The 15500-nt window shown below is 41.1% G+C and overlaps 1 long non-coding RNA gene across 1 annotated transcript; it reads right to left on the reverse strand.

Annotated features, from left to right (window-relative positions):
• Positions 1 to 4370: 4370 nt before the first annotated feature.
• On the reverse strand, positions 4371 to 15147 carry LOC147249709 (uncharacterized). The gene is made up of 3 exons (XR_015119347.1): positions 15095 to 15147; positions 6476 to 6528; positions 4371 to 5070 (listed from the first exon to the last, which is right to left on the reverse strand). It is a non-coding gene; the product is annotated as an uncharacterized LOC147249709 (long non-coding RNA).
• Between the last annotated feature and the right edge of the window lie 353 nt (positions 15148 to 15500).

Below are 15500 nucleotides of genomic sequence, written 5' to 3' on the forward strand. Positions count from 1 at the left end.
TTAGTTTTACCCCATAGAGGGTCTAACTTTTCCCAACCTTAGCAAGGGATTAAATGGTTATGGCAGGAGTAATGTGTGGTACAAAGAAGCAGAACAGGCTTTTATTTACACAAATGTTAACAGATTATTATTCTTAACCGCCATCAGCTCCTCTGGTCTATGTGAGTGAGTCAGTGACCAGAAGCAACGACTTGTAAACGGTGCCACAAGACAATGACATCAGTCTGCGGTGATGCTCTTAACCTCAACCATATGCCCGCGTGGAAATGAGTGTGTTCCGAGTGAAAAAAAGACATGAAAAGGATTTTTAGATATTCCTGGAATCTGTGTTTATGCACAGTCAAGATGGATCTTTAGGCAATGCAACAATGGAAGGGTAGTTCCTTTATTGTCAGTATTTCACAACCCAATTTAAAACTTATAATAAAAAATCTGCTTATGAAGAAAAGACAAAAAATCTTTTCTCATACTTTGTTTTTGGAAGGACCTCTAAGTCATTGAGATTGTCAACAGCCTATCAAAGTTACCATTTTATAACAACAACAATTCAATATTCCCCGTTACGCGTCACTCCTTTTTCTCCGGACTGTGTATCCCACCATTGCTTCACATCCAACTCAGTGGAACATCAGGTAACATTCTTCTTTGAATTGCGTGGGTCCTAATTGCCGGTTTTTCCTCACACAAACACAGAGAAGCTGCTTTATCTCTATCTGGCCACACCAGGCTTCAATATCCCAGCAGCAGCAGCAGCAGCAGCAACAACAGCCTCTACAGTTTAACATCCCCTCACCAACGTCTGCACCCACCACAGCCGCCTTAAAAGAGCTCCTATTAAGCCATTAAAGTGAGGAAACGAGGAAGCAGGAGCACAAGGGAAGCAGGAGGGGAAGGGGGGGAGGCACAAGGTGAATCAAAGAGAGTGAGAGGATGAGCTGGAGAGAAATAGGAAATTATGCATTGTTTTTGCATGCAGGAAAAAAAAAACCCACGAGGGTGTGGGAGGTGCAAAATATAAAGAAAGCGCATAAACAGCCTAAGATTTCTTGCTATTGCAGGAGAGAGATCCACCCTGTAGCACCAGACTAAGTGTGACGCCACAGACGGAAGGAAGGAAGGAAGGAAGAAAAGAGAGAGGGGGGAAAAAAGAGAGGAGATATTGAGGCAGTGATTTACACTCCTTTTTCGTCTTCGTGTCTACGGAGCCCGAGGGTAAAGGAAATGGCAGAAGGCACAATGAGATAAGAGTCTTTGTTCTACAGAGGTGTAGAGATCGTTACATTCCACCAGATAGCCTTACACTCCTGTCTAGCTCAGCTGACTAGAAATGAAAGAAGTAGCTGAGAGTAAGTCCGAAGACGCTTCTGCATTTGTTCCCCCTGGTATTTTTCACTGGCTCTCTCAGCAAATTAAAATAGTTTCATATAGCTGGAAATGGGATTTACTTTATTTAGACAGAGGAGTTTTCAAAAATTGATGGTTAGTATCCTCATTTTGCTTCGTGTGGAGTGACGAGAAGAAAAAAAAAACGGTACAAAAACACATGAAAAAGGTTCATGAAAATGAATATTACAAAATTGCATTACTCAACTGGCCTCTGCATATCTGGCCCCTAATTATTGGACAGGAAGTCTTATAATTACCCATCTTAATTATATTTCAGGGCCATTTCATACAGTAATAGCACTGTGATCCGAAATACATTTCTATATGCGGATTACTTATTATTCTTTTTTTACCTTTTACTCACAAATCCGAGTGATGTTCTCGATTTAATTCTATTTTTTTTGCATTGCAGCAATCAGCCTACAACCTTTAATCTCAGTCATTAACCTCCTCACAAACGAGGCAAAGTTCACCAGCAGGTATCTATTTTTGTCTGTCATACTCTTCCTATGGCATCATCATAATCTACGACAATACTCTCAGGTTATATAATATTCTATTTGAATTTATCGACTCCCAATGGCTGAGTAGATACTCCCATAAACCCATGTTATTTTCCCAAAATAAGAACCACTGGCTACTGAGTCCTCTCCCATCTGTGACACGAGAAACAATCTTCTTTGTTGAATAAACCTGAAGGAAGCGGCTGCCGCTTCTTCAGTAACAGAAAAATGGGGTGGCATTCAGTTCAGGTCATTCAGGTCATGTGATGCTGCAGTTGTTAGTCCATCATTGATTACAGCTTCCACTTTGCAGAGAAGAGTTTGCAGGCATTCATCATCCATTGTCCGCATGTGAAACACTGACTTTGGGAGCCTTTTAAACCCTTTTTTTCTCTCTCTCTCTCTCTCTCTCTCTCCCTCGCACTCACACACACACACACACACACACACAAAACCATCAGGTGTATTGAATATCTATTGAATTCCTCTTTCTGGGTGATCAGACTAGTGGATGATGTTTTTCTTTTTTCTCTCTAAGTGCAACAGGAGCAGCTACTCTGAATATTTGATTACACCCTAGCATAACCAGAGGCTAACATAAGTTGCCAGAGGAGTACTGATTCACACCCTCGGTACAATCTTTCATACTGTATTTCAAACAGGATTGACTGATGAAACCAGTCCTTCTTGAGCATGATCCATGACACACAAGTCATTGTTATAGCCGGTGGCCACCTGGAGGGCAGTCACCCATGATAATACTTTTTTTTGTTATAAATTTAGGCTTGCAGGCATTTGGCAAATCAGCATCGGAGAACTATGGCCCTAATGTACTCGCGGCAACCAAGCAGACTCTGCTAGCTGATATATTCATGAATGCACCCCAAAGGTAGCAGGCTATAAGAGTGGACAACCATGCAATTCAGAGTGTTGGAATGTGACTCATGCTGCCCCCCCCCCCCCCCTCCCCCTGCAGTCTGCACCCATGCTGGCTCTCCTGGTGTCAAGGGTGCTCATTCTATATAATGGCTTCTTCTGTTTTAAATCTTTTCATTTGCAGCGTCATATTGTGACATTTATGGAAAGGGTTGTGGAAAGGAAAGGAAAGGTGGAGGGAGAGGGGACATGATGGAGTGACTAAGGAGAAATGAATTAGCTCTGGCTGCCAGTGTGTGTGCATGCGTGTATGTCTGGCGGAAGGTGAGGAGGATTCTAGGGGCCACCCTGGGGGCTTTTCCAGTATGTTATTGGGAAGGTGGGGGGGTTAAGGTTAGAAGTTAAGATAAGATAAGAATGACAACGGAGGGTGGGGTTGTTTAATTGTGTTTATCCAGAGCTTTAGGCCTGGTGTGTGTGTGTGTGTGTGTGTGTGTGTGTGTGTGTGTGTGTGTGTGCACGCGCGCGCGTGTGCCTACTCTGAGGGGGAAGAAGGTCAACGTGGCTTGGGAGTCATCTTGACTCAGTTTGACACGAGAGAGACGGATCACCGTTTAGAAGGGTGGAGGACAACAGGACATTTAGCAGTGTTTGTTAGCATCCTGTCCCCTTCAATACCACACGTCAAAGTGGGGGGGGGGGAGAAGACAGACGACATTCACTCACCTAACTAAACTCAAAATCACCCCCTTGTGTATTTTTAACTCCATAGATCCAGCAATTTCCTCTCACCCTCCAATTTATTCAGGCAGTATGGGATTGCTGAAGGCAGTGACAAGCTAAAACACCACCCCTCGTTCTGCTAATAGCAAAAAACACTGAGCTAATGGACAGAATGGTTTATTACCACTTCAATCATTCCTGACATGTGCATAGCTAGCCTTAGTGTTACCTCCTTAAAGTAGCCATCTTCTAGACTTGGGGGGGGGCAGGTAAATGGTCCCCTCTAATGCAGCTCATATATTACCTGTATGCTGTTGGGGGGGTCACCACCGTGAGGCACTGATGAATGATAATGCCTTCTATTGGCTCAGTTAAGTGTCCCTGTCATATCACTTATCTAGCATTGTTTTCGAAAGGAGCGCAATTTGGACCGTTAGCTCCCATTAAACATTGTCTGCGTTTAAATCTGATTGTTGTCTCCACAGAGAGATAGATAAATAAAGATAGATAAAAGGATAGATTGATCAATTTAGAAGCGTGACTCCAATCTAGCATGCAGGAGGGTGTGACAGTGTTGTCTGTGCCGTTTTGTTTTTAGCTTTCTGTGTCCATATGGGGCAAGCAATGGCAAGCCCTTACAAACCACATAAACACACATTAAGTTGAGACTTCACACACACAAAGAAAGATCGATGATGTGTCTGTAAGCGGCAATAGGAGGTATGACGAGTAGCCGAGACAGAGAGGAGATGAGTGATCAAGATATCATCAGCAGACAGACAGAGAACTTCATGATGTGCCTTTTTCATGCCTGGCCCACTTTTTCTTTTCTTTTTTTTTTGGCTCTCAGAGGCGACGTGCTCCATGAACACCAATTACATGCACAAACACACACACGCACGCCAGGGATAATCACAGACCATGCTCATCAGCTGACTCACCTGATGAAGAAGCTTGTAATGTTCAACTTTGACCTACTGCGCACTTTTAAATGGAAGTGAATGGAAAAATGTCATTGAAATATTTCCATGGGGATTTTTCATTTCATCGTTTTCAGCTCATTTTCCTAAAGGTGGAAATAAATGTAAGAATTCTTTCTCAAAATGTTTGAGTTTTTTTTTTTAATATACATGTAATATGAAGTACAACACAAAGCAACAAAACAATCCTCTTTTTAAATTATCTCATGAATTGGAAAAAAATGAAACTGACATTTGTTATATTTGACAAATTCAAAAAAATTCTAAGTCACCATATCAATACAGAGCAGGCTTGTTCATGTACAAACAATGTCTAAACAAAACAGTGGTGTAGCAGCGGCTCACATGTTACTGTTGGCTGTTGCTGTGTTTCAGTCTTCTCGCTTCCTCTTTCTGGATGTAGAGATACAGTTGTAACTGAGCTGTAACCGTTACACACATTTACCTCATTATTATGGGCAGGTCTGCTTCCCTTGGCCAGTGTTGTCCCTTCAGATCCAACCAGAGCGACACGTATCGTCACAGCAGCAGGCAAGTAATTGTTCCAATAGGATCGCAGGTGCAACGTACATATGCACAGGTGGCAGTGCATGAATAGTAACCTGGAACAGAAGGCTTGTCCTCAAACCAGCCGAACCAGAAACATTGTAATCTGAAGAGATCAAGTGTCCCATGGAAGGAAATGACGAGGCTCATGACTCATGTCGGGGATGTATTTCTGGAGGAGCTTTTATAAAAGAATGTAAAGCCCAAACATTGAAAAGGAGAGATTATCTGTTCAAATACCACAACACCTCAGTAGATCGAAGAAAGATTAGAGCTTTAGAGAGAAGAAGGTTACTGATGGGAGTGTCCATCCTAGATACGTTGCATTACTGATGCAAGTTCAAACAGTCTGTAAATGAGCGTGAACCAGTTTACGTACGTGAACATGTTTGTACTTGTGAATACATTTTAGACTTGAATCTATGGATTATGGTTGAGTTATTTCTAAATTCATTCCCTACTGCTGTCAATCCTCTCTAATTAAGTCAAAAAACACGTCCCCCCCCCCCCCCCCCCGTGTTGTTCGCACCCGGTTGAATCTTTAGGATTCACTGATGTTTGAGTTTGAAATGTTTTTTTTTTTAAATCCTTGGTGAAAATGTAAATATCCCCAATGCTCAGTTAAAATCGGACTTTTAAAAAGGCAAACAAGATGGATTTAGTACATCACATATATTTCTAGACAGAAATACTCTTCACAAAACACATCCATGAACTTCTTTTTTAGTGCAGAGTATTGTGACCATAATCTATCGTCCAGATGACAAATACACACTTCTTTCACTGGTACATATCTAAGTTGAAATAGAGCAACAGTAGGTGATAAGTTAACTTTCGCAATTAATTCTAATTTATGGTTCAGGAAGATAAAAAAAAAATGCAAATTAATGTTCACTTTATATGTAAAATAACTGTGAGGAGTATCCAGATAAAGCTCTGACTGAATATAATAATCTATTAAAATCATAATTGGTATTGGTGTGAACAAAGTGAGATGAGATATGTTCAGGCCGATATCACCCCCCCCCCCCCCCCACACACACACACACACACACACAGACCTAACTTACACAACTTTGAGAAAGTGAATCTGCTTCATCTCACTTTAAAGGACAAAGTCGAGGATGACGGCATTGGCCTTTCAAACTTGTATTGATCAGTGTGTTACAGTGAGTTTCTTCATTCATTTCTCCTGCCACCTGGGAACTTAATGGCATTTCACTTCCACTTGAATCCAGTCTAACTTTAGTAGACAAGTACAAGGATGTTCCACTACTTAAAACTGGGGTTACATGAGAAAACTGAGAAAAGATCTAAACTGTACTTAATCCTCCAAAAGTTTCCATCGTGTAACATTTGGTCCTATTTCTTGGGTTGGAAGTAAGAGCCTTTTCTCCCCTAAAAAAGGGAATGTATCCTTCCCCTCTGGCTTTTAACTGATAGCTGCAGAGCTGTTCGTACCTGTCAGGAGCTTCCAGCAGTGAGAGAATGATGGCACAAGCATTCCAACTGGTCTGTAAAAAAATTAAAAACAACAACAACAAAAAACCCCTCCATTTAAGTTGTTTAATTAGAAATACAGTTGATGAGTGCAGATTCAATCCCCACTCTGAGATTTACTTGTGAAAATGCTGATACAATCCACATGAAACTACCAGAGCTTGACTCTCCACGGAGCAGAGAAAGCCTAAAGATTTCTGTGTAAATTATCATGCATGATGTGCACTTGTACGAGACAACAATACAAGGCCTGGTATAAATAATGTAACAGCATCATTAAGAAAAACTTAATAGACTCTATACTTACACAATATTTGTCTACAATACTCCATGATGATGTTGTCACACATACAACTTTCAGACATGAAATAAAAAGACAATGTTGGCGTAGAGCAAGGCGCGCGCTAACACTGCGCAATTCTGCAGTTTGAAAACTTGCCAACAACTCGCTCTTGAGAATTCAAATGTTCTTAAAACGCGACACAAAAAGATGCTGAGATATTACGTTTCAAAAAGTACTGCATTTATACTGTACTTATTCACCTGATGAAATACCATTTTGGGAAAAGCCCATGATTGAAATCTTTCCTTATAATCCCTGCATTATTTCGCAGATTATGACAGTTGAATTTATTAGCTATCTGTAAATTTGAAGGAATGAGGTTTTTTTTTTTTGATGGGTAAGTGAAAGAAATGAGCAATAGATATTCATAAAGATAAAGGTCCAGACAGCATGAAATAGCAGGGCTTTTCACATCCAACATGATTTATTAATTCAGTACTATTCTGTTTTTTTTATAGGCGCACTATGACCTGCCTTTTACGATCAGTGCAAGCACTCTTATTATCTTTTTACATTCTGATCCGAATTGCTTGATAAATGTCCTCATCCGTGCTGAGAACTGAAACCGTAACAACACGGTTTCCAGTTGTGTCATTCTTTCTTTCATGTCACAAGCTAAGAATTTCCTCTTCTCGGGGAGGTGAGATTGGCGGGGCGTTTTGCTGGGGGAAATCGATAGGAAAATGGGACGGAATCTGCTGAGCGAATGGAGTCGGCCCTCATCGGCATAAAAGAGAAGATTGGAATGAGTCTGGACAATGTTTTTCACTTCTTCCAGGAGGCTGAAGACTGCAATCTTCACTCTCAAAATCCCTTTTTTTGTGTGGAATGTTCTTGCAAGATTTATTTCTTGTTATTCAGAATTGATCACTTTTTTTCAGGCCTCATTTGAGTTTGATTCCACTCAGGGCTGACTGTTGGCCATCTACCAACTCTATTCCAAAAACAGTAGTTTTCAAGAAAAGGGCTGTTTGACTGGCTGTTCTACTGTAAAAACTTGGATGCTGCTGCAGTTTTGTTGGAAGCCTTGTTCCTTTTGTTTTGCAGGGGTGGTTTAGAAGCAACACCTTGAAAAGTACTGCAGCTTCTTAGCTGATGCTTTCTCTCTCGTCTTGGAGATGATCTTAATCACTACACATCCATCTGCAGTTTAATTAAACATCAAACTTTGCTTAATAGCCTGAGAACAAGTGCAGCTTCCAACTCAATTAAAGCTTGTTTGACAGAATCAAACTGGAAGAAGGAAACGATTGTAAAACATTTGAGCTGTTCGTCTTGTTTTCCTAAACATTACGGGATTCCATCTTGGTAATTAGAAGTAAAGGCTATTGGTGCTGCTAAAACACAACAAGAGATGCAGGGAAAAAAAAAACAAAAACCCGTGTGTTCTTAAATTGCCACTATGTAATGACTTACAGGTGTTATACGCCCTCTGTGTTTTGCTTCATTTCTCCTCTCATACTGTGCCCTTAATTTTTTCCAAAGCAATTGCTCCACTTTTTTTCCCCCTTGAAATGACCCAAAAATACTCACCCTCTATATTGCTGAAGATTATCCTCAATTAACCAGAGAGTTCTGCCAGTAACAAGCTCTCTCTCTCTCTCTCTTTCTGTCATCGATGGAGTGTCATCATCTCATTATGTTGGCGCTCCAGCGCCGGACACCCTGTGATGTGCTGTCATCTGCTAGGCCTTTTAAGTGTCACAGCAACCAGTTGTACTGTATGTCTAAGCCTCTTCCAGCTCTGTCACATAATCAAGTTGTGGCTCACAATTTTCCCTTACACTATTCTTCTATCCCCCTCCCAACCAGCATCAACTGCTTACTCAAGCTTTTACCGTCTCTTCCTCCTCCTCCTCCTCCTCCTCATGCCTGCATCTCCTCATTTTTAACTTGATTCGCAGCATCTTTAAAGGATCAGAGAAACTTGCACCTCCTATACAACTTTAGATCCTTGTGTAAATTGGCATGCACGCTGTTTATGGTACTACAAAAGCAAACTCTCATTTGAAAGCTTTGGATGTCGATCAACTCAGCATCTTTAGTTAGTCATTTTTCTAATGCTGACACTACAGTAAATACAGCATCTTGGCTTCAGACCCAATAATAATGGCTACAACTAATTCACAGATTGCATGCGGTTAATGAAGCTCTCCTACAGTTTAGAACTCATCCAATCGGGATCATTTGCAGTACCATTGCCAGTAATGTTGTAATGATTAAGCATCATCCGGTGCTGGCATGCATATCAAGTTGATGTGGATATGTCACACAGAGGTTATATTTCCTGTTTGCACTGGGGGCAATAGAGAGATTAAAGCTACAGTGTGTGACTTGTCAAATCCCTACTGAGAATTAAAGTCATGGCAACAACATTGATAGAAGTTGCTTCCAATGGGGAGAGAACTGCAGCCTTTCGTATTGTATTGTGTATGTGTAGTATTGTATTTTGTATGATTTAATTGCATTTTGTGTTTATCCTTACCAGCAGATGTAAATTAGTGATTTTGCTTACTCTGGTTCAATGCATTTTTTCTCATATTTTAGTGAGACTAATGCTCCTGCACATTGTCTTTGAATAAATAAGTTTTGTGAAATACAATATTAATAGTCAGTTACCAAACATTACATTACCAAAGACAAATCATTTTTAGACTCAGAAGTTGAACTTAGCACTTATTTGACAAGTACTTAAAATTTACACACTACGGCTTTAACTCGGTGAACCTTTTACAAAGTTGAAGTGCAGATGGGACACTTCCTATGCATCGCCTGCTTCTTGTGCAATTTTATATTTAGAAAAATGTTTCTGCCACAAACGAAAGCAAAATCATGACTTTAAATCACCAGCAAGAGTGAAGAAGAAATGGCGGAGGAACAAAAAAGTCAGTGTTGCAGCTCTATGGGGCCTCAGTTAAAGCAATTAGTGGCCTCCACCAAAGCATAAGACATGTTTCCAACTTACTTTCTGGCGTTTTAAAGCCAAGAAAAGCCATGATCACTTTACCCTGCCGTTTTAATGATACCCCCCTACCCACAATCTGAGCCAAGTCACTAATGATCAAACTGGAACCGTACATAAACACATAAAACCACAAAAACACTGCACTTAATAACTGGCTGAGATGTTTTGGAGGGTTCATAAAACCACGCTAAACAGATACTGTCTCAATTTCTCACGCAACAACGGGAAGCTAATTATTTCAGCATTGTGTTATGAAGAAGGCTGCAGCATGGGTGTTCACAGTATGGGAACTACTTTGATGTCGCAAATCTGTCGACTCTTCAGCCTCAGACTCCAGACTGCTAATGATTATTTGGCTGTGGGTGGCTTAGTCATTCCTCAACACATTCAGAAGATAAGGCAAGCACAGGACAAACAGGTTTGGCACAAACAGTAACCCGAAAATGGTCTCAGTGCAAACACATCCTTTGATCCATCTTGCCATGGTATACATATTTGGCAGCTAGTCTTGTGTTCTTTTTTTTTCTTCTGCTATTTCACATGAAATCAGTACCTATGAGATCAACGGCAGACATACTGTGTTCAAATGGTAAACATGTTTTGAGTTTTAATCTTACAAAGTGGGTGTTTCTAAGTGGAACAACACGGTGCTGTGTGCTCTGTTCTTTTTAAAGTGACACTTAAAGGATGCCTGTGAGCTTCCCTTCCTGTCAGAGCCAGCAGTTCACTTGAGAGTCAAGCACCAATGCACATTTCACACAACCACTCAAAATACCCCAAGCAGGTTGGCACAGCTAGTGCTAGCACCACCCCCCGCAGTTGTCAGGCGCCAATGTTGCCGAAGCACACGAGATAACAGGTGGAAACTCACAATGCACATCAGATTCATTTGTTTATTAGCAAGGGATATAAACATTTACCACAATTTTCTTTTATGGAAATTAAAAGATAAGCCATAAACTAGCTGCTTAGGATCAGCCCAATGGTTGGGTGGCAGTGTTTTAAAGTGTTACTACAAGTGCATAATTAGTGTTGTCAGCTTATTGAGTGGCTTTGTCTCACATTAGCCAGGGGCTGTCATGTTGTAGGGGGGAAAAAAAAAACAAAACAAAACAAAACACACAAAAAAAACCCTGTTTTTTTTTTTGTTTTTTTTACAGTCATTGTGGGGCTTTTGTACTGTACCAGCTGCAGGCAAGTGGACTGTCGCTTTCTAAGCTTGCTGTCAGCTTCTCAATTGAATTACTCTAATGTTTTATCCCTCACTGCTCCCTGCTTGTAATGAAATTAATGCCACTTTAATTTGCATCACCCTCTTGTTAAGTCTGGGGTTGCCGAATGAATGTGGCATTGTTTCACTGCAGGACGAGGAGGAGAAAAACAACACTGCGGTGAAGTGCGAGCGCTAGTCGCTAATAAAGCGTCCTTCAGGAATGCTTAAATGGCTTCAGTTGTGCAGGCATTTCTTTCTTCTGTCTCCTAAAAGCACCATGGTTTCATCATCTGTCAATAACTTCAACATGCGTTATAATAAATCCGTTGGATTGGACATCTGAATTGTCTATGCTTCACTGAAGGTGTATGAACACCCCCCCCCCACACACACACACACACACCCCACCCCTCCCCAACTCTGTCAGGTGTGAGAATCAATGTTACCCCTGTCTCTTCATCCTCACAACGCTTGAAAATCATTGATCAGTTTGTTCGTTCTCATTGCTGCAACGTTCTGTCAAAGCAAAAGATGTTTTTGCGTATATGTGTGTGTGTGTGTGGGGGGGGGGGGTATTTTCACTGCAAAATGAGCAGAGCTATTACTCTTCAAGCTGACATCCAATCAATTTGTCTAGCGATTTCCATCGTCAGTCGGAGGAGATGCTCAATAAGACGAGTGAGACAAACCACACGTGTGAATCTTGAAACTCTCCGAGAAATGTACATTTTAGGAGTTAAGCCGATGTGTCTGACATCTCTACGCCCTCCTTAACAACTGAGGAGTCCTAATTGTTTCACATTGAATGTGTGTGTCATAACCCTATCACTGTGTCCCAACGTGCACTGATTCTGGAAGGAAATGAAGAAATAATTTATCTTTCTCTTGTCTCTCTTCACATTTCCTTAAAGCCAAATAAGATATAAAATCATAAGGAATAACTGGATAATGGGTTTCAAAAGTCACTTTTTATTTTAGTTTGTTTTTAAATCATGAAACGATTTTATTCGGTGAATAATTTGTGTGTGTGGTGTGTGTAGTAAAATTTAATTAGAGAAACATTTCTTCAATATTGAGAATTGGGAGAGTACCACACTATTTTATCACTAGTGCAGAGAGGAAACCATTAAATTATGTTAATATGTACAATAGAAACTATAGCTTTAAATATCTATATTGTATCTGAAGTCTGAGTGGTGCAGTACGTATGTCATTTTTCTTTTTATGGATTGACTTTATTCTTCCATATTCCAGATTAGGTTCTCTATTTTCTCCTGATATATGTAGATGAAAAGCAAAACTCACAATATGCACATAAATCACTGTAATTTAACTCACTAAAGAGAAGGTGTATTTTTTTCTTTTAATTTTACATGGAGGTCAATATTACCCTAATCATACTATTTTTTCGGTGAAAACAAGTAGACTTTTAAACAGAAAGATGAATACGGTTTTACGCCTGTTCTGAGTTTGTTTGCTCCCTGCATCATTTCTTAAACACATCACACTGCTTGTGTGAACGCTCCATCTATTTTAATGAATGGACACAATTGGGGTTTGTGCCATGTTCTCGAAGGGGAAGCTTCCTGTGGCATTTGTTTACTTAATTAAATCATGAGAGCCATCTTGAGTTTGACAGGTGAGCAAAACAGACGGCTGAGGGTTTCTTACCCTAATCCCGTGGAGACACTCGCATCCAGAAACCTGGCACTAATGATTTCATTAACATGGCTAACAGGGCATCAGTACACCTGTTCACATGCGTTCCAGCAGATAGCTCGGTAACCTTGAGACACTGGTTCGAGGCCACTGCCAAACACTTTCTTGTTTTATGGCTGCTGTCTCAGCTTTTGTTCAAGGTTTATTTAAAGCTGCATTGTGTGCTTTTTTTTGCCTCAGTCTTGTGAATTTGGTACCCTATATGGGTTAGAATAGTCCTGACCTGTGTGCCAAAATGATCCAAGTTCATAGTGAGATGGTTTCAAAGCAGTGACCCCCCCCCCCCCCCCCAAAGTCTATTACCTAGTTTACATGCACAATTGTAATCTGTCATTTTCTGAGTAATTCATGCAAGGGAAGAATCAATTTCTTTCACAAAGTATATCCACCTCCGGAGCTCCAGGTGGCGCTAATACCCCCTTAAAGTGGTTCCAATCATCAGGCTTTCTGGTTCACCTTTTGAGACTAGATAACAAGCAGGGTCGTTGTTGAACAGCAGACTGAACTTTATCAGGTGGGAGGCTGCAAGTTTGTCTCCCTGTGTGTACAGAAATGTATGATTTTTCCACCATGATATCGCCTGCTATGATTATCACCCCCCGGTACTTCTGACCATCTACAGGCCAAACCATCTAACTCCGCATGAGATCTATGGTAAACTGCACCGTGCTCATCAAAAAAGTAAAGGCAAAAAACCATCAATAATAACGTTCTTCGTGGTTCGTTTTGGACGATCTGAATTGAGCAAATGTGGCTTTTCACAGCGTTAAAGAGTAATGACGACCAACGTGTAGACAGTTTACTTTTCTAATACTTCACCATGCTTGATCTTACTATTTCACAGGAAATCACACCCATCTGGCTCCCTGAGAAGATCTCAAAACACATCATTTGATGTCTGACCCATGTTTTCCCTTTTCTTTTTTTTCTCTTTTTCTTTAGAACAGATGAAGCTCTAAATTAAGCTGCTGGAGTTTCTCTGATCCTCTTATTTCTTGCAGTGTTGTTTCACATCACTCTCCATGGCTCGAAGTGTCTGTCTCTCTGGACCCTTTTTTCTCACATTATCTGCATGCTTTAATGGTCTGTAACTTGTCAAGAAGGACTATCCGTCTCCTCGCCCACTCATTTGACAGCTTCGACAGTGTCCCCCACAACCGCCTCCCCTGCTCCAGAATGTGATCGATAGCCCTTGAGTTCCCAACACTGCTGTCTCCGCAGGTGAATATCATTAACAGATGATGAATTCACCATCAAATCAGACAATCCCCTATAGTGTTAGTTACATATTGTAACTCGAGACGCTGAGTGGAAGCGTAGCTCCTTAACAGCTGTTATTGGGTTCATCCCTCGTAAACAAGCGCATGCATTTTTTTTTTGTTGAGCGGTTCACTTTGCCCTGATGCATGTTTGACGGCACGTTGTAGACTGAGTTTGACCTCTATTATAGGTGCACAAATGGCAAAGTTTGTGCTGCACTGAATATATACGCAATGAGCAACATAATCATAATAATTCTATCAATAAGGATCATGTCATTATCTAGTCCCGCATGGCTCCATTCCTGCAGCATCTCCATAACCTAGACTTGGAAAAAAATAAAAGTGGGGGGGGCTGGATTTCAAGAATAGCAGCAAACCGAACCAACATGGCATCTCCTAGCAGTGTTGTAGCCAGAACATGGGTGGGCACTGCTGAACCTCATCTCCAGTCTGGGACTGCTGACAGTGAAGGAATAATAGCAGCAGAGCTCAGGTCATGTAGTGGTTAAACACTGCAGGAAAAGATCTTGCATAGTACAAAGGAAATTGTTCAGGATTGTGCATGCGGGAAAGACGCTCTCGAGTCTTTTATGAAAGTTTTGGTCTCGATTCCAAGAAAGTCACGAGCATGCAAATGAAGTCCAGGACTTGACTCCCCATCTCCGACTGGCGGGTGAGGAATGAACCGAGTATTGTTGGCCCTTACAGAGCAAAGTGTAGACGAAATAGAAACTGGAGTGAACACACAGTCAACTGGTCAGTGCAAAACCTGCCAAAATATTTCAGTGAAAGCATGTTTTGCTACGAGACACCTCTGGGTGCGTCTGCAACGCATTCCAGCCCCTGACACTCCCATTCTAGATAATGCTCATGAGTCCACCAAGCACGCCATGACGCCAAATCTGAGAATCTTAGTTTTCAAAAATAAATCGGTCTTTGACGACCCTGTTTGATTTCACTATATCAACATTTCACGCAACTATTTCAACCAAAATGCAGCCAAATAAGAAATAGTAAACACAATCAAAACAGACCGAAAACAAAAAGAAAAGACATTTGAACTTTGCTGTGTACTCACCCATAGAAGCTTAAAAAATCAAAAGGCACATTGTCTTGCTTCTGAAATGTTCCTGGAAAGGAAGACGCGACCGCTGGAATATCTGGTCCATCACCTGCGTCTGGCACATGGGAGAGCCTCCCTTTCGGGGCGTGTTTTAACTGGTGTTGGGTGACAGCACCTTATAAAATACCCACTTGAATAATATTTTCACTCTGTAAAGTACTGTGACCTTTTCATGGGGTTAAAAGCCTACTGAACATGCTGTGTGTCTGCATGAAGAGGGGAGCTTTCAAGTTGATACCTATCAGCCCAGGTATATAAACCAGGACTCGGTGTGACTATCACGGTCACAGCAGGCTCACAGAGAGTCTAAACTCAACCTGGGGAGTGGATCAGATCTCAGTGCTGTTTTGTGAATCCAGCT

Source organism: Aulostomus chinensis, chromosome 14 (genome assembly GCF_037954235.1).
Source record: "Aulostomus chinensis isolate RoL2024-O1b breed Wild chromosome 14, RoL_Achi_v1.0, whole genome shotgun sequence".
Taxonomy (NCBI): Eukaryota; Metazoa; Chordata; class Actinopteri; order Syngnathiformes; family Aulostomidae; genus Aulostomus; species Aulostomus chinensis.